At 27.0% G+C, this 19,148-nt stretch overlaps 1 protein-coding gene across 4 annotated transcripts in view; it reads right to left on the bottom strand.

The window, feature by feature from the left end:
* LOC129959014 (dual specificity calcium/calmodulin-dependent 3',5'-cyclic nucleotide phosphodiesterase 1-like) overlaps positions 1 to 15,903 on the bottom strand; it is a 601,405-nt gene extending 585,502 nt beyond the window's left edge. For 3 of the 4 annotated variants that reach the window (XM_056071778.1, XM_056071780.1, XM_056071781.1), the window contains exon 1: positions 15,863 to 15,903. The gene's annotated coding sequence lies outside the window, so the exon portion shown is untranslated. The remainder of the gene's footprint in view (positions 1 to 15,862) is intronic. The other variant, XM_056071779.1, reaches the window with a different exon arrangement.
* Positions 15,904 to 19,148: the final 3,245 nt, after the last annotated feature.

The following is a 19,148-nucleotide window of genomic DNA, read 5'->3' as shown; positions in this document are numbered from 1 at the left end:
ATCAAACGTTCGGACCATCGTATCGAATGCTGGTTTAATTCCAGCCCTATATAAGGTGAATAAAATTAAAAAATACTTCTAACTTGAGCACTGTGGGGATAAAAACAGAGGCCACAAGAAACTACCCCTTAAAAATATTAAAGAAAGAAAAGAAACCTAACAATCCTAAGGATACCACATTTTGGTGGAGTGCATCTCAGACCATGGTAAAAAACATGTCCCAAGAACCAGCATTTTAATATCAAATTTATGGAGTACAGAATTACGTTATTATTAAAATTTTTTATTTGTGTTATGTTAATGTTAAAATTTCAGAACAGCCTTACGCTAACAGTAGAATTAAAGTTAAAACTTTAATTGGGTACTAAATGCAAAAAAATTGTACAAAGCAGCAAAATCTCGCTGATTTCACTGCTAAAAAAATCAATAATCATACAAAAAAAAAATAGCGCAAGCGAGAGAAAAGGATAATGAATTTAAGAATGCCAAATCTTGATGATGTACGTTTTAGAACTTGGGTAAATTAATGTCTCAAACTAGGAATTATGAACTTGAAATTTTAGACTGGCAAGATCTTGGAGTTTTGGGCGCGATTTTTCTTTGCGATATCATGTAGAGGGCGGGAAAAATTAAGGAGCAGTGCAAAGTAGCAAGTGAGGAGTTTTGCAAAGAAGAAGAAAAAACTAAGGTCACAAGGAAGCCAGAAAAAATCCGAAGGGGAATTAAAAGCTTTGCGATCATGAGAACGCAGCAACTTAATGCAATGCATTAGATACTTGATAAAATGAATGCTTTAAAATAAAGAATAAATGTGATATGTGGTACTTCATAATTCTTCATTTTACTTTGCCATCTTATATGAAATCCTTACGTTTATTATTCGGTGTTTATTTCAATTTCTGTTATCTGTCAAAATCTTATATCATCTACGAATCATAATTAATATGCATTTCGACTATATTTAAATTATGATTCAAAGACGGTTGAATTATGTTTATAGCAAGGAGTGCTACATATGTTTGTTTTAAAACAAAGTATAAATATGATATATGGTATCTCAAAACTCTTCGTCTTATTTTGTCATTTTATATGCACTCATACGGTGTTTATTTCAATTTCTATCATCTGTTACAATCTTATATCATCTACGAGTCATAATCTCGATTATACTTGAATTATAATTCAACAATGATTGAATTACATTTACAGTAAAGTGTGTTTACATATTTTCCCGATTAGTTCATCTTCGGAATTATTTTCCGCAGTTCATTTCCTCATTTATTGAAATGCGTGATATCGCATTCTTATGATTATTAGTACTTTTCTCAACAGAGCTCTGATCACGGATTTTTAATTCTAACCACAAAGTTACAAAAACAAATATGAAATGAAACAAAAATCCCAATACTTCCATAAACTTCTATTTTCTATGTTATTTTGTTAGATTATATTTGGAAAATTTAATGACCTGTTGCTCTTTCTGCTTCTTTATTACGAATCTGACGATGCTTAGGGTTAAATTAATGTGCTATTTTTTTGAAGATATATTCTTTTAGAATTATGTAAGCTCTTCTTTTAATGTTTTAAAAAGCAGGGATTTAATTATTTTAATTATACTTAAATTTGTAATTGTCCCATTTCACATTTAAACCTAATGTAGTATATGAAATATATTTGATATATAATATTATTTCAAATATTTCATAGCTGGAAAACGCTGTTAAATTAAATAAGTCTTTAAATATATACAATATGTCTACTTTCTATGATACGACATATTTATTTAAAACTTAATTTTAAATATATTTCTTATTTTCTGAAGCCAAAAACAGTCAATAACGTTACTGTAATTTAAAATTTTTCTGATTTTAGATTTATTCATTTTTAGTTACCGAAAATACCAGTTATTAGGAATAGTTGCACCTGCAAAGCCTAGCAAACTGACTATCAAGTGAATTTTTTATATGAAAATAATTTGCTGAAGTTCATTAACTGATCTTTCTTACTTGAAAGTTAATATTTAAAAAGTTGTTGACAAAATCTTAAAATATTTTTCAGTAGCAAGTTAATTCATTGCTACCAATATAATCATTGCCATCATAACAATTAATCAAAACTTTTTGTTCTTTGAATATTTCAATAGCTTTCTCTCTCTCTCTCTCTCTGTTTTGCATTTTCTCCTCGCTATCATTCTTTTAAGGCTCACGGTGGACTAAAATTTCTCTTTACTGAAACTGGCGATATCCAGCCGGAATGCTGAAAACTACTTTTTATCCGTATTTGTGTTAATTTGCTATACAACAGCTAATTTCAAACCTAATTTCTACACTATGAAATACAGACATATGCCACCAAATGAAAAATAGTTTTGAATGAAATATATATTATATTATTGAATAGTATTTTATATTACTTACATCGGCAAATGTATTGCTGAAAAAAATATGAAATAATTTTTTTTTCGATTCCTCCGGATGTGTTAGTCAGATTTAGTTAGATATTCATTAATGCGTTTGGTCTATCACTAATGGTTTAGAAAGTAATTTTTGGGCTGAAAATAAAGTGGAAACTTTGCATATTAAGATGATGTTTTAAGTTTATTGATGAAATCGGCTGTGGCTATATGGCTAAAACAAAAAGTTTGAGCAAAATTAATATCAAATGAATGAATACTAATATTTGTTTTATTGTTATTTTTGAAATTAACTGAACATTTTCATATTTTTGTCAATTTCGATATCAATAATCCAAATCTTCTTATGCCGTTATATTGCCATTTATTTCACTCAAACAAGTTTATTAATGTTAATGTTTAGTGATTTTATAAGCAAGTTTTTCTTAGTGTTTTATTTGTTGATAAAGTGACATTTTATCTCCTATGCATGAGTGTTAATACAAAACGCTAGTAGTACATAGCACATTAAGCACTGATCTTAATTTTACAATCGAAATATTTGTAATCTCTACTTGTGTACAACACTAACGAATAAGTCCGTAACCTTTTGCACCGAAGTGAATTGTAATTTATATGCAATGCTATAATAATATATTATAATTAATGTCAGTCAATCAATAATGATATAATCTGCGAAATTTTTTAGAATAATTACAATCTGAATTCCCCTTTGTTTCATGTAAAAAGTTCCATTAAAGTTGTTAAATATTCCGTTAAATAATATAACATGAAAGGAAAAAAATAACCAGATTCTATTTCAGCAATTGACAGTTCTTTTTGTGAAATAAAATGATTTTGCACTTAGCCTAATTTTTTAAAAAACTGTCCAGATTTAAAGCCTTATAATTGTACTCAATATTCAGACTATAAATGTGAACACATTTCCTGAGATAACTTTCATTTTTATGCCACTGTTATGGCTTTCAAAACGCAAAAAATTCGGATCGCAAGGATATAAAGGTCGCATTTTATGATCAATATTTTTTCCGTGGATCATAGCAAGGGCCTTAATTACCATTAATGGCGAAATTTAATCAGGAAATGCGAGTCTGTCCAAACTTCTTTCGTCGGACACTGTAATCTACTTTCCAAACATTGGATTCAAATTAGCTCTCTGAAACTTGGAAATGCAAAAGATCTTTTAAATTCGTGATATTTTTGTTCTTCGAAATGGCATTCAGTGGAAATTGAATGTGGTGAAATGAATAAAATTTATTTCCCGTTAAGAGTAATTTAATTTCAAAGCAATCTTGCCGTCCGATTAAATGTTTTAATTGCACACGGCATATAATGATATATTTTTTTTACTTTCATAAATATAAATTATTATTTTGAGTAAAGTGTCATATTTATGAATTTATGTAATAAAAAATCATATTAGAAAATCGGACACAAAAATGTAAACAATAAAGGTCGAATTTAGCTTCCGTAATTTGCAAATAATTAGGAATAAAAATGAATTAAATATTTTAAAATGTAAAGAATTCAATTCAAAAGAAAGAAAAAACTAGAACAATGAAATTAAAAACCTCAGAACAAAACATTAGCTATAAACATTTTCGAAATGTTATAACACAATTTTTCATATAAAGAAAGTTTAAATTTAAAAGATTCAAAATAAATATTTAAAGAATTCATGAAAATAATTTTCAAATGCATATCAACAAAATGAATATCTTAAAACATGACTTTTAAAATAAATAGTCGATTATTTAGATACAAAAATGTTATTTGTTATGAAAAGTATAATGCAAATAAAATGTGAAATTCAAAGAAAAAAGATAATTCAATTTCTTTTCAATGTTCTTTGAGGTTGTTTATTAAAATTTCAACAAAATCTTTTTATCAATCTCGGAACTATCCTCTTCATAATAATTACTTAATGTGTGTGTGTGTGTGTGTGTGTGTGTGTGTGTGTGTGTGTGTGTGTGTGTGTGTGTGTGTGTGTGTGTGTGTGTGTGTGTGTGTGTGTGTGTGTGTGTGTGTGTGTGTGTGTGTGTGCTTTTGATGTCATAAAGAATATAATTTTATGGTGTTTCAGTCAATAAATATTCATAGCTTTAAATTTTCATAGCTTTAATATTTAAGAAAATCATATTTAAAGCTTTATGACTTGGAAAATTTTAATATCAGACGAATGAAACGTTCTGGTCTTAAAATATTAGTAACAAATATATTTTCTTAAATACGACTAATAGGACTAAAACATTGTGCAAACATTTAGCAATTTTTCAGCTGTACATTTATTTACTGACTGAAAAGTCGTAAAACTTATTTATTTAGGTCGTTTAAGGCATTTGAAAGTATATAAATATCTTTTAGGTTTTAGAATTTGGTTATTGGTCTATGATTAGAGCTGATACCTTGTGGATAGAATCTTAGAAAACACAACAAAGGAAAAGAAATGGAAGTTAAATATGAAAAAAAAAATTAATTTAAAAAACATGTTACCTTGTTTAAAAAATCATGTCAATCTTGTTTTAAAAAACACGTTGCAAACATGTTTTTAACACATGCCACATATTATGAAAACTTTCTAAGTACTATTGGTTATGCACTATATTTCATGTTTGTTCTAAAGCAGAAATTAATTTAAAATCTAGAACTGAATAATTAAGAAAACAAATACAGAAACCACATAACTCTGCTTTAAAAGTAAAGTTGGTTTATAATTTCACAGGATAAAATATTCTTCAATAAAAAATAAAAACTATCATTTAATAGAAAAAAAATCTCACGTTATATTGGCAACAATAGGCTTTATAATTTTCAAAGAAATGCCTGATCCTTTATGAACTTTAATCAAAAAGAATTACCTAATTTCCAAACTGATTTTTTTTTAAACTAAACATGTACAATAGTATCTATTCATTTATAAATAATACGCATCATTGAATCTCAGCTTATGCTAAACAGAAATGGGATAACATAAAATAATTGCTTTGCTTAAAACACAGTTTAATTCGGTAAATGGAACTTTTGAGTCTATTAAAAATTTTAATTCCGTCATTGTTCTAAAATGTGAAGTATTCAAAGAGGTTTAAAGTATTAAAATTCCATTCTCTTTAAAACCCTTTCCGCACTTTTGAAACAAAAGTAGCTGCGTTTTCCAAAATTCCAACACTGTTTCTGAGAGGGAAATGAATGTAACTGCCGAAGGAAAGTGGAGAGTGTACACACAATAATGATTCCAGTTAATTTGAGGAGATATAAAGAATCCTCACCAAGTTGCTTTATAATTGGGCGAAAATAAGCTCAACAACTGGAAAATTATCGTCAATTTGTTACAATAACAACGAACACGATCATTAATCATTAATGATGTGGAGAATATGATTTCTAAAATTTTCAACAAGAGAACAAACCGAGACGACCGAGAATAATGGCATACCTAATAACCTTCACAGTTTGATAGGAAGAGCTTTCTTCTTCTTCTCTTGTTTTGAGAAAATTCCTCATTAATTTTTGATTCGCTTCAGAGCAATTTGCTTAATCATCGGTTTGCATCCTCACATCTCAAATTTAAGCTGGTAACGTTTCTTCTTAGGTAATCGAAAATAAGCATTGCATTCGGAGGACAGTAACCATCTTTATTGAAACTTGCTTATCCGAAAATAAAAGAAATCAATAAAATTCTGCAAAACTTACAGTTAATTTTGAAAATTCTTTCGTTTGCGGAAAAATTGTATAATGGCATTAAGTTCCGTTACCTAGTTCCTGGGGCTTTTCTATTTCTATTTTTAACCTAATTGAAATGCCAGCTAGGTCATTTTGGATTAGAACGTCTTTATACTTTAAATTTGTAGTTCTGCGATTTGTTATTCCCAGGTGTTCGAAAATATTGGTCAATATGATTTAAATGGAGAGAATTGAGATAACCAATGAAATTGTGATTTTGTCTATGCAAATTACCATAATTCTATTTTTTAGAATATTTTAATAATGTTCAATAATGGACCATGCATGATTACCTAGATTTATACGTAATTTATACGTACTAGACACTAAAACGTATAAATTAAATAATCCAATTCTTAAACTTGTTAAAGTTTACAAATTTGATTCAGAAAAAAATTCTTATTTTATTTAATACTAGCCGCCTTTGGCGACCAGCCGGTTCACCAATCTTAATGTTCGTTAAAATTTTAATAATTAAATATTTTATGAAATTCCTACTTTAATAGCTTCTTCATCAAAATATTTTAAAACTTCACATTTTGATAGTCATATAATTCACTCATAATATTATAAAGGCCTTATGTCATAACGTAATATGTATCTCTCTAAGTTTCTGTTAGCTCCCGTAGAATTTATGCCTTAAATTAAAGTGGAGAGGATTAATCTGCAATTAATATAATAATATTTTTTTACTGAAGCAAAGTATTTTTTTGTAATATGATTACTGAAAACAGTCACTGAGCGTTTAAACTTTATGGGCACTAAAGAATATCTTTCTTAATTTACGTAATATTTCAAGAATTTGTCAACAAAATTTTCGCAGATTCATCATGAGCAGATTGGTTAATTAACAATGTTTAGTTTTAAATGCATCAAACATTAAGAAAATACACAAAATCTATTAAAATAATCGGTCGAAAACAGGTTAAAATAAACTACTTAAAAAACAATATACTTAAAACTATAAGCATATACAAAAAATATATAACTAACATAAATTCAATTTAATTACAAAAGCACACAAATAACCTAAAAATAATTTAAATCAAGTCCGAATCCGTTGAAAATCCGTTGAATCCGTTGTCAACAATCAGAACACAATGCGCATGCGTGAAATTTCAACGCCAGTTACGGTAACGTAAATGGGTTAATTTTTTTACGCCAGTTGGGTTAACCCTATGCAGATTAGAAATTTTTAATTTCCTTTATTCTGTTTTATTTTAATTCAAGAGTATTTCAGAATGAATCTGATAGATCGATTAATTAATAATGATTAATATTAAATGCATCAAACATTAAGAAAATAAACAGAATCGTTTGAAATAATCAGCCGAAAAATGTTAACCCTAGCGTCATTGTGTGGGGAAAAAAACTGAAGCCTTACTCATTTGGCGGTTGGGAAAATGAAAAGATTTTTTGGCGGGAAAGTTAGTTTTTAATTAATAATTAAAATTCTAATTAAAAATTCAAAAAAGGGACCCCAGGTGCACATTCCCGATCTCCAAGGTATACATGTACCAAATTTGGTAGCTGTAGGTCAAACGGTCTGGCCTGTAGAGCACCAACACACACACACACATTGAGCTTTATATAAGAATAGATTTACGGTTTGATAAAGCTATACAATTTAAATAATTTTTCTTTTTCAAATTATTAAATACTATAGCGTTCCACCACGCATGCACACTGGACACAAAACATTTTAACTATTGATCATTTGAATGCATATGAATAATGATCTGCTTTTCAATTCAGCAGAATAATGAAATGACATTGAGATCTCTACTATCCATATATGATTTCTCTAACGTGATTTAATAATTTACAAATTAATTTAAATGTGCATTCATTTATAACCCTGTTATTGCCATTTTTACTTGTTTCCAATTAATTTTGAATTATTATTAATTTATAAATAAAATCGCCGGCGTCCTGGCATAGGGGTAGCGCGTCTTCCCCGTGATCTGGGCGTCCCGGGTTCGAGTCCCGGTTTGGGCATGGTTGTTCTTCTGTTGTTCTATCTGTGAGATGTGTGAATGTGCCCTCCTGTAAAAAGGGGTTGTGCAAGCGAATGAATGATGCGTGAGTGGCAAAGTCGTACTCTTGGCCCTAGTTGGCGCTGCTATAAGAAATAAGAGACGTCCCCCTCAGGCTTAAATCGCTGTCTTCGTAACAGCGGGCTTGTCAGTGGCAAGTGCCATAAGAAACAAACAAACAATAAATAAAATCGCTGATTATATTTATATTATAATCAAGGAAATTTTTATTAAAGCAACTTTAATTAATGAATGGATGACTTTTAATTTATTGGTTAATTGTCTCTAACAATGAAAATCAATATTATTTCCTTACTTTGCATATATGAATGCACATTATTATGAATTCTTATCCACGTACTCACGTTATATATATATATATATGGATACTAGCCGCCTTTCGGGATCATCTGGTACTTCCAAAACACTAATTGTGTTTATTTTCCACCAAATCTCTTATGCATAACCTTTATGCTCGTTATTCCGTCAAAAACATATTTTTAAAAATCAAAATGTTATATTAAAGTTGAGTTATTTTATAACCTTATATTTGTTCTATTTACTGTGCAAATAAAACTTGTTAATGGAGTCATTTCCCATGGCATCATATAGCTATCAATAATCTACCTATTCCGTTCATCTATCTTTTAACTTTCCCTCTATAGTAAGTTCACTTTCTTATTCGACATATAAACTATGCAGACCTATAACACTATCTTTCTTCCTTGGCATTGTTTAAAAAAGGAAAGAAATTAGGTGACTGAATACCTAATAAAATAATGAAAACGATTTCAACCTCACTTCAAAATTGAAATATTTTGTTGAAAAATTATGCAAAAAATAAGTTTAAATATTGCCAGAAAAAAAATCATACGACAAAAAAATGGTATCAGGGTTAAAATAGTTAAAAGTAAATTTTGCGCAATAAACTTTTTGAGTTATCGAGAGGAAACGCCAAAATCAGACTTAATTTTTGATTAATAAAAATTCTAATTAAAATTTCAAACACACCACTGGAATGGGCACATTTCCTTCCTTCATAGTATATCTATAATTAATTTGGTAGCTCTAAGTCAGATCTGGCCATAGAAAGCCAAAACACACATTTTTCTTTATTATTAGTAGAGATACATAACTGCAGTTAAAAAAAAAATAGAAAAGTAGAAGCGAATAGGATAGAGACAGTGAAATTTGACATTGTTAAGATTACAGAAGGCATATTTCCCAATAATTAATCGTGTTTAAATATTATCAAGTAATTATGAAACTTTAACATATCTTATCTACATATATCTTATCTTTTACACATCTTTCTTTCACATAAGGCGGCAATAGCTTCAAATAGAAATTTTTTAGATTTTTCCATGTTAAAATGGTTCATGTAGTTTAATTTCGTATATTATAGTATGAAAAAGTTTTGAAATTTGTGAAATCAAAGGAACATTATCGTTTAGCTGAAAAAAATATCTATTTCTATGAGTTAATTTCTGGCATCAAGAAAAAAAAACCGTTGATTTATTCAAAACGGAATACATTAACCTTTGAAGATTCCAACTTCTTTTTAAAGTAGCTCTGCAACTCATAATTCAGTTAAAAGTTTTAATTGAAAGAATAAATTTTAAGTCTGAGTCTCATATTTTCATATTAAGATAAAATAGTTTCAGTGGCATTTAAAAAAACGCATTACTTTGAATTTTCCTTTGCGTGGATTTAACACTAAACTGTTAATACCACAGCCCATGAATAACTAATTTAGCTCCTTCTTTCACAAAATACACCTCAAATATAATTAAGTTATAAATATTAAACCGATCTTTTTTTTTTCCTTGATTTCAGCTCCAACCAGACATTGATGTTATTTGCATGAGAACAAAAGAATTATATATGCACATATATGCATGCTCCGCATTAATTCCACGTAGTAAACAAATGTGTTTTTCAGAAACTTTCCAAGAGGCTCTAAGTTTAGGAAAAGCTCTTTTTTTACTGAAACCTCTTCTTCTTTCTTTTTAACTTTAGAAGAAAATAAAGCTTTCAATGCAGAATCAGGCAAAGATAATAAATCTTTAGAAAATGAAAGATGTCATTTTAAGTCTCATAAAAAAGAGAGGCTAGTCGTAACATGAAACAATAGCAATTTTGTCCAATAAATTTATTTTAAATGTTCGCATTCGGGAAAAACATTAGCTCTATATATAAAAAAACAAAAATGTCGTTAAGAGTATTACTTTCAAAAGTTTATTTAGGAATGGAGCCTATCAAAAAGCTGACTTGTTCTTTTTCCTCTTATGAAATTTCGTTGTGGGAACCATTGAATGATAAAAAAATATAAATATATTTACTACAATTCCTTGATATATGGCTTTAGCTTTTATCTTTAAATCTGACATTAATATTTTTTGATAGATAGTTCAATAAAAAATATATTTATTTTTCGGAGAAAATTTATGCAAGTTTGAAACAACATATTTTTATCAATATTTATCCACCAATGCACAATGATTCATATTCCATCTTTACATCCCTGCCTTTTAAAAGTTAATTCGAGAATTAGCTTAATGACTAAAAAAATTATGAATTATATTTTTGATTGAATCTAGGAAATGATTTTTAATGAATAAATTATAATTAAAAGAAAAAATAATTGTAATCTATTTTTTAAAAAATGATGAATCAGTTTGGTGAATTGGTTTTCTTAATAAATAACGGCGATTTTCGCTGACAATGATTCATATTCCATCTTTATATCCCTGTCTTTTAAAAGTTAATTCGAGAATTAGCTTAATGACTAAAAAAATTATGAATTACATTTTTGATTGAATCTAGGAAATGATTTTTAATGAATAAATTATAATTAAAAGAAAAAATAATTGTAATCTATTTTTTTAAAAATGATGAATCAGTTTGGTGAATTGGTTTTCTTAATAAATAACGGCGATTTTCGCTGACAATGATTCATATTCCATCTTTATATCCCTGTCTTTTAAAAGTTAATTCGGGAATTAGCTTAATGACTAAAAAAATTATGAATTATATTTTTGATTGAATCTAGGAAATGATTTTTAATGAATAAATTATAATTAAAAGAAAAAATAATTGTAATCTATTTTTTAAAAATGATGAATCAGTTTGGTGAATTGATTTTCTTAAAAAATAACAGCGATTTTCGAGGACAATGATTCATATTCCATCTTTATATCCCTGTCTTTTAAAAGTTAATTCGAGAATTAGCTTAATGACTAAAAAAATTATGAATTACATTTTTGATTGAATCTAGGAAATGATTTTTAATGAATAAATTATAATTAAAAGAAAAAATAATTGTAATCTATTTTTTAAAAAATGATGAATCAGTTTGGTGAATTGGTTTTCTTAATAAATAACGCCGATTTTCGCTGACAATGATTCATATTCCATCTTTATATCCCTGTCTTTTAAAAGTTAATTCGAGAATTAGCTTAATGACTAAAAAAATTATGAATTATATTTTTGATTGAATCTAGGAAATGATTTTTAATGAATAAATTATAATTAAAAGAAATAATTGTAATCTATTTTTTAAAAAAATGATGAATCAGTTTGGTGAATTGATTTTCTTAAAAAATAACAGCGATTTTCGAGGACAATGATTCATATTCCATCTTTATATCCCTGTCTTTTAAAAGTTAATTCGAGAATTAGCTTAATGACTAAAAAAATTATGAATTATATTTTTGATTGAATCTAGGAAATGATTTTTAATGAATAAATTATAATTAAAAGAAAAAATAATTGTAATCTATTTTTTTTTAAATGATGAATCAGTTTGGTGAATTGGTTTTCTTAATAAATAACGGCGATTTTCGCTGACAATGATTCATATTCCATCTTTATATCCCTGTCTTTTAAAAGTTAATTCGGGAATTAGCTTAATGACTAAAAAAATTATGAATTATATTTTTGATTGAATCTAGGAAATGATTTTTAATGAATAAATTATAATTAAAAGAAAAAATAATTGTAATCTATTTTTTTAAAAATGATGAATCAGTTTGGTGAATTGGTTTTCTTAATAAATAACGCCGATTTTCGCTGACAATGATTCATATTCCATCTTTATATCCCTGTCTTTTAAAAGTTAATTCGAGAATTAGCTTAATGACTAAAAAAATTATGAATTATATTTTTGATTGAATCTAGGAAATGATTTTTAATGAATAAATTATAATTAAAAGAAAAAATAATTGTAATCTATTTTTTAAAAATGATGAATCAGTTTGGTGAATTGATTTTCTTAAAAAATAACAGCGATTTTCGAGGACAATGATTCATATTCCATCTTTATATCCCTGTCTTTTAAAAGTTAATTCGGGAATTAGCTTAATGACTAAAAGAATTATGAATTATATTTTTGATTGAATCTAGGAAATGATTTTTAATGAATAAATTATAATTAAAAAAAAATAATTGTAATCTATTTTTTTAAAAAATGATGAATCAGTTTGGTGAATTGGTTTTCTTAATAAATAACGGCGATTTTCGCTGACAATGATTCATATTCCATCTTTATATCCCTGTCTTTTAAAAGTTAATTCGGGAATTAGCTTAATGACTAAAAAAATTATGAATTATATTTTTGATTGAATCTAGGAAATGATTTTTAATGAATAAATTATAATTAAAAAAAATAATTGTAATCTATTTTTTTTAAAAATGATGAATCAGTTTGGTGAATTGGTTTTCTTAAAAAATAACTTTTCGAGGACTAGTGAATTTACTTCATAGTATTGTAGAGCTATATTATTATAACGTTTCATATAAATAACAATTCGCTTCGTTTCAAGAACATTTGGACCTTAATGTATTGCAACCTTATGCTGCATATAAATAACAATTCGCTTCGTTCGAAAGGCATTTGGAACTTAATACATTGCAACTTTAAGCTGCAGCTAAATAAAGCTTTTAAACATTCTAGTTTCCTCTATAAAAGCTGTATTTTATCCTACGCACACACCAATTGTTATCGCTTTTTAAAAATGCAATTGAAAAATAAAAATTTACTCATTATAGGATTAACAGACAAAATTCAGTGGTATACAGTTCAAATGAGCTAATGTTTGTTTAACATGTTATTCTAATTGCTATAAATGTAAATATAGAATTTTACGTTGCACAGAGTAAAACAGCACTAAAGTATCAAAAGCGTGGGACAAACTAAATGATATTGCTCTTTGGTGTTTTCAAAAAAATAGTTTCTCTAACTAATACTCGAATTAAATAAAAATGCACTCCATTTAAAGGAAATGAAATTTTGTTTTTAAACTGGTTTGAAATAATAGCTTTCAGTAAGATAATTAATAATATTTTCCAGTAAGTTGTCGACAAATACGTATTTTTTACTCTAATGCTATAATGAAAGGAAAGATACGCTTCATTTTATGCAAATAATTCTTCTGAAGAATGCTGAAACAATAATTTTCAATAATCTGATAAAAGTAACCTCTAACTCAAATAGAAATTTTTCACATGATGAAATATTGACTATTATCCTCTTGCCAGATTATTTATTACAGTTAGCGCTATAAGTTCCCATTATTAGCCTAAATATTTTTTTATATGCCATATGTAGTTTCTAATGGAAAACTGTAATTTTTTTAAAATAAAACGCATCTCTCATTATACGCTTTGTATTTAATACACTATTTACATTAAAGAATCAAATTTCGACTCTTTTATTTGTAAACCTATGACTCTTTTGAAAGGAAATTCAAAAAAAAAAAAAAAAAAACATTTAAAAATGAGATTTTTTATCATAATTACGTTTTCTACAAAATAGAGCACCTCTCCTTTTATTTATTAAAAAGAATATTACCCAAAAATGCTTATGCTAAGGGGTGCTGCTTTTTAATTTTCGGCATAATAAAGATTCTTTTAAATAAACTTCTTTTAATTTACAGTGAATTTTGCGAACCGCTAAAACATCTGTTTCTTTTACTACATAGTATATAAAAGTGTAATTTTCATACATGACTAAGCTAAATAGCTCAATAATTTTAAATTATTTTAAGTTTTCATTAACGCATTATTGCAGCATATTTTTTTAAATCGCAACAGTTGCAAGTTACACTGTTTAATTATACCTTCTTAATTTTCTCACTTTTTTTAATGATTCTTTTGAATAAACTTGCGTCGTTTTTCAATAAATTTTATAAAAGTTTTTTTATGCAAATCAAATAAAACATATGCTACTTTGACGTACATTTTTCAACAGCAGAGGTTTCACATAATTCATAAATGAAGGAGTTTAATGTACTTAAAATGCTTCTACTTTTAATTAAAACATTATGAAAAAATTCATTATAATGTTATAAAAATATATAGTGTTAACTAATTAAATATAATAGTTAATTATAATATTATAGTAAAAAATTAAAACTTTATAATATTATAATAAGTAATTTTAAATTCTAAAATAAATAGAGCCTTTTTTTATTACATAATTTAAAAATATTCTTTTACAGATTATCCTTTCTTGAGCGACTATAGATCTTTTACATCATAAATGGGCTGTAAAAATATTATCATATATTTTTTTCAAAAATTATGATATTTATAACAAAATATTTAGATAATAATAAACAAATATTACTATTTTGATACATCTGAAGAAATTATTCGTTTCTGTCAATTTTCCAACACGTATGCTCAATAAATCTTTTGAAATAGTATTTACGAAATATTGCGCATAAAAATATTTTTTTATATATTCTTATAATATGAGATAAATTATTTTTGATTGTTTTATATAAATTAATTTTGGAGAACTATTATTACTTCCATTTGATTTTCTTTTATATATTTGTATAAGAAATGGTGTTATGCTATTTTTATTATAACAATATTTCAGAAGGTTATTTATTTATTTGTTAAAATAAGTTCACAAATGTAGCAAACTATTCTAAATATTTACTCACATCTTGTCTTTCGAAACTAGGAAAGAAATTTGTGAGATAACATTCCAAAGTTTATTTTCAGCTAAACATTCGAACGTAAAAATATGGATAACTAAATATTACTAGGAGAATCAATCATTAGTTTGCAACTAAAAACATTTTACAATTATGTGTAAATTTCTAAAGTTTTTAACTTAGAGAAAGTGTTTTTGTTTAAATATATATAAATATAATTTCCATCAAAAATGCAGAATACGGCAATAATGCTAAATTTTCTTGGATAAATTTAAATTCATATTGAGATGCATTATTGATAAATAGTGCTTCAAAATTCTACAGTTTAAAATTGATAATTTAAATCTATTAAACTTTCTCATCAAATGCATTTTTAAAAAAATCAAAGCGGGATCATCCGGATCATATGTTAAGCCATCTTAAGGTTCCATTTTTCGCAAACAGTGATCCAAAATAGCGCAGATGGGAATATATATATTTTATATCAACAACGCAATGCATTTAATTTCATTAGAAAATATATTCCAAAGCATCAAATCAAAATCATCTTGATCATATGGCAGATCATCTTGAGGTTCCGTTTTTAATACACAAATTTGCAAAATCTCACAAATAAAAATTTTTTTATCAGTATATTAATGCATTTTCTTTTTTATATATAATCATCATCAATGCAAAAACATTTCAAATTCTAGAAATCTGCGAAAGAAAACGATAATTCTATGAAAAAGCAAACGCTCTCTTACCTGAGCCGCCGGTCTCTTTCAAAGCGTTTAGCACGTGCGAGTCTACTTTTCATCTAAAATGAGGAGAGAAAAGCGTGCAAGCAAACGGTGCTGGAGGAGGCTTCCGTTAATCTTCGTGACGTAGCTGTGACGCACTTCCGTCAGATCTCCTAAGAAACTTACTTTTCCTACATTTTGCTTTCCTTGCAGTGCTCTGTTCTCTTACTCTTTCTTCTCTAGTTCAGCGTAGAATCATTTTTATTGGTTCATTTGATGACAGTTCCATTTTTCTACTAAAATATTTCTTTTCAAAAAGTATTTTCCCTTCGCAATACCTCTTTTCACTTTTTTTTTTTTTTTTTTTTTTTCATATCAACAAATATTTACTTCTCAATATTTTTCTTCCGAGTTCAGACGTGATCGGATTGCACAATGAAGGATTTAAGGTTATTAGAGCGTTTATATCTTGAATCATTTTAAATTCGGCGCTGAAAAAAAATATTAAAAGAAAAGTGAACTTCCAAAAGAATTTTTATATCAAAGTGATAAATAAATGATAATATTTCCTTTGAAATATTCCAAAAATGAATAATAAAGATGGATTGATTTAAAGTCGGGTTTGTTCTAAACATTAAAAATTTTAATGGAGATTGTACTTTATTAATAATATGGGAATTATAAATAAATTATTAAATTAAATACTCTTTTACTGGCTATATTCCCTAGGCTATTTCTACTGTTATCACATGTCATTTTAACCGAAATATTAAACGTATCATAATTATGAAAGCAAGTATATTTCGTAGTTGCACATAAAGCTACAAATCAACATAAAAATGCATTTATTTCCCATATAAATACCGAATTCAAAAAAAAAATATGGCAATAATTATGTTGATCGTCCAAGAATATAAAATATTGTAATCAAATCTTTATTGAATAATTTTTAAGCATCAACAAGTACATTTACCGTCTAAAGGGATAAGACAAGGCAATCCTGAAGAATCTATCGAGTTATGATATTATTATTGTTATTATTAACTCTAAAATTAACTAGACAATTTATCAAGTTAATAAGTAAATATTTATCAAGTTAATTTATCAAGACCTATAACTATTTATCAAGTTATTATATTAGTATAGTTATTATTAATTCAAAATGGAGGTCATACATTCAGTCCTGGCTTCAATCCTAATCAGAACCTTTATATAGCATAGTTGTAGACTGATATGCACTTAAATAATTAGAATCTCCAATCGAGCAGCCTGAGGAAGATTTTTCTCCAAGTGAAATGCAAATGTAGACCACTTTTCTGTGAAAGTCTTCCAAGAGGGCGTAGTACAAAAAAATTAATCAGATATCTATCTAGGTGCTCCGGGTCGATTTGAAGCAACAGAAGCTCCAACACTTCTCTTTATTATGTGCACTTGGTGCATTATGCTAAATCAAATGAGATTGTTTTAGTGAGTGTGGTGTGTCGGTAAGTAAAATAAATGGGTGAATGTGGTGTTACAGGAAGTAACAAAAAATAAGAGAAAAAAGTGTATAATAATCAATGCTACGTATTCTAATTTATCAGCGTTTTGGAAGATACTAGATTAATTGTAAAAAAAAGAATAAAAAATAATTTCCTGTTGTAAGAAATTACCAATCTACAAAACTATTTTGAAAGTAATCAAAAGGTGCCTATAAAATAAATTGCTACAAAACTGTATTGAAAATATTCAGACAGTTTTGCATGTACCTAAAAAGAGCTATAATTTAACAGAAACTGAAAATCACATTTGAAATAGAAGAACTAAATTCAATTCCTGAAACTCTTCAGTAAAAAGAATCTCGATTAATTTTATAATTCGGTTTCAACCATAATCATGTTTTTAAATTCTATGAAAAGTTAAAAACATTTTGACGTAGGTGAGAAGAATTGCTGTTTCTATTTTTACAAAAACAATTTAGAAATACTGCTTGATAAAAAATGTCATAAAAGTTTGTCAAAGATAATTTTTCCTGCCTTTCTTGGGAGGTAAATTTAAATTCTGAAACTCATTATTGTATAAAAATTTTAATTATTTTCATGGTGCGTTAAAAGCCATAATTTTAATTTAAAAGCCTCCTAAAAAATAAAAGTATTAAGATCAGTAAAAAGATAAAATCAAAAAATATATTCCACTTTTACAAAAACAACATAAAAATTCTAGAGCATAATATAGTCTCTAAGAAACTTTAAAAAGATCTTGTTTTATATAATTTTTTTTTTATTTTAAATGGCATCTCCTAATCAATATAAAAACATAAAAATCAGGTATGTTTTTGTCAGACTTTCCGGTAAAAATCCACAGATAAGTGAATATTTTTTTTTTTTTTTTTTTTTGCAGATTTAATTAAAATCTGCATTTTTTATGTAAATGAAAAATGCTAAATTTCATCAAATCTTCTTTATTTGAGTTTCCGTTTTCACAAATATACAAAAAAATAAATCCTCTTATCTCTTGAACACATTTGTTTTGATATTTGGTATTGATAATAATTTTGGTGAAAAGAACATACAGAAAATTTTATCCATCCAGTTTTTTGTACAGTGTTTTGAGAATTTAGTTTCTAGTTGCAAGTGCTCCGATGTACACAAACAGATGTGAAGTCGATAGTTTGATTTTCTTTCTTGGAGGAATGAAAAAATTGATAGATTAAAAAGCTCGAGATTAATATAAGTTATGCTATGGCATGCTGTTTTATTTACCAGATTATGTCATAAAAATAAATCACGCTAAAACTAATATTACCAATAAAAATTTATTTCAATAATCTCGACTTGAATAGGCAATTAGTTAAAAAAAATCCCCAAATAATAATGAGTTCTTGTCGAGTGAATAATTTAGAGGGATTTTTGTCGTCGAATTTCCTTTGGTATTTCATTATCTTCAAAGTCATTTCCACTACTTTCTCTCTCTCTCTCTCTCTCTACCTGTATTTTGATGCAAACATCTAAATTCTTAGAGACAATTTATATCTTGAGTCTTGCAAGAGTCTTTCACGATCTTTAATAACCTGTGACGTTCCTTTTCCCCTCCAAAAATTAATTAAATGCTTATAATGAATGCTTTGTTGCTGGTCGCATTCGACGGTTAAATTCCTGAAAAGATAAAGCACTTACTTTGATTAGCAACTAAAATGAGTAGTTGCGATCTCAGTAAAGGTATGATAATATTATTTGAGTAAAAAAAAAGGTATTATACGTGTCTTAAGCCTAAAGTATGCTTGCAGCTTTATGTCCACATAACAGCGCCAGTGAAGTAGATACAAGCATCA

The sequence above is a fragment of the Argiope bruennichi genome, chromosome X1 (assembly GCF_947563725.1).
Source record: "Argiope bruennichi chromosome X1, qqArgBrue1.1, whole genome shotgun sequence".
Classification (NCBI taxonomy): domain Eukaryota; kingdom Metazoa; phylum Arthropoda; class Arachnida; order Araneae; family Araneidae; genus Argiope; species Argiope bruennichi.
Note: the sequence above shows the minus strand (reverse complement) of the source record. Positions and strands in the feature narration are given on the sequence as shown.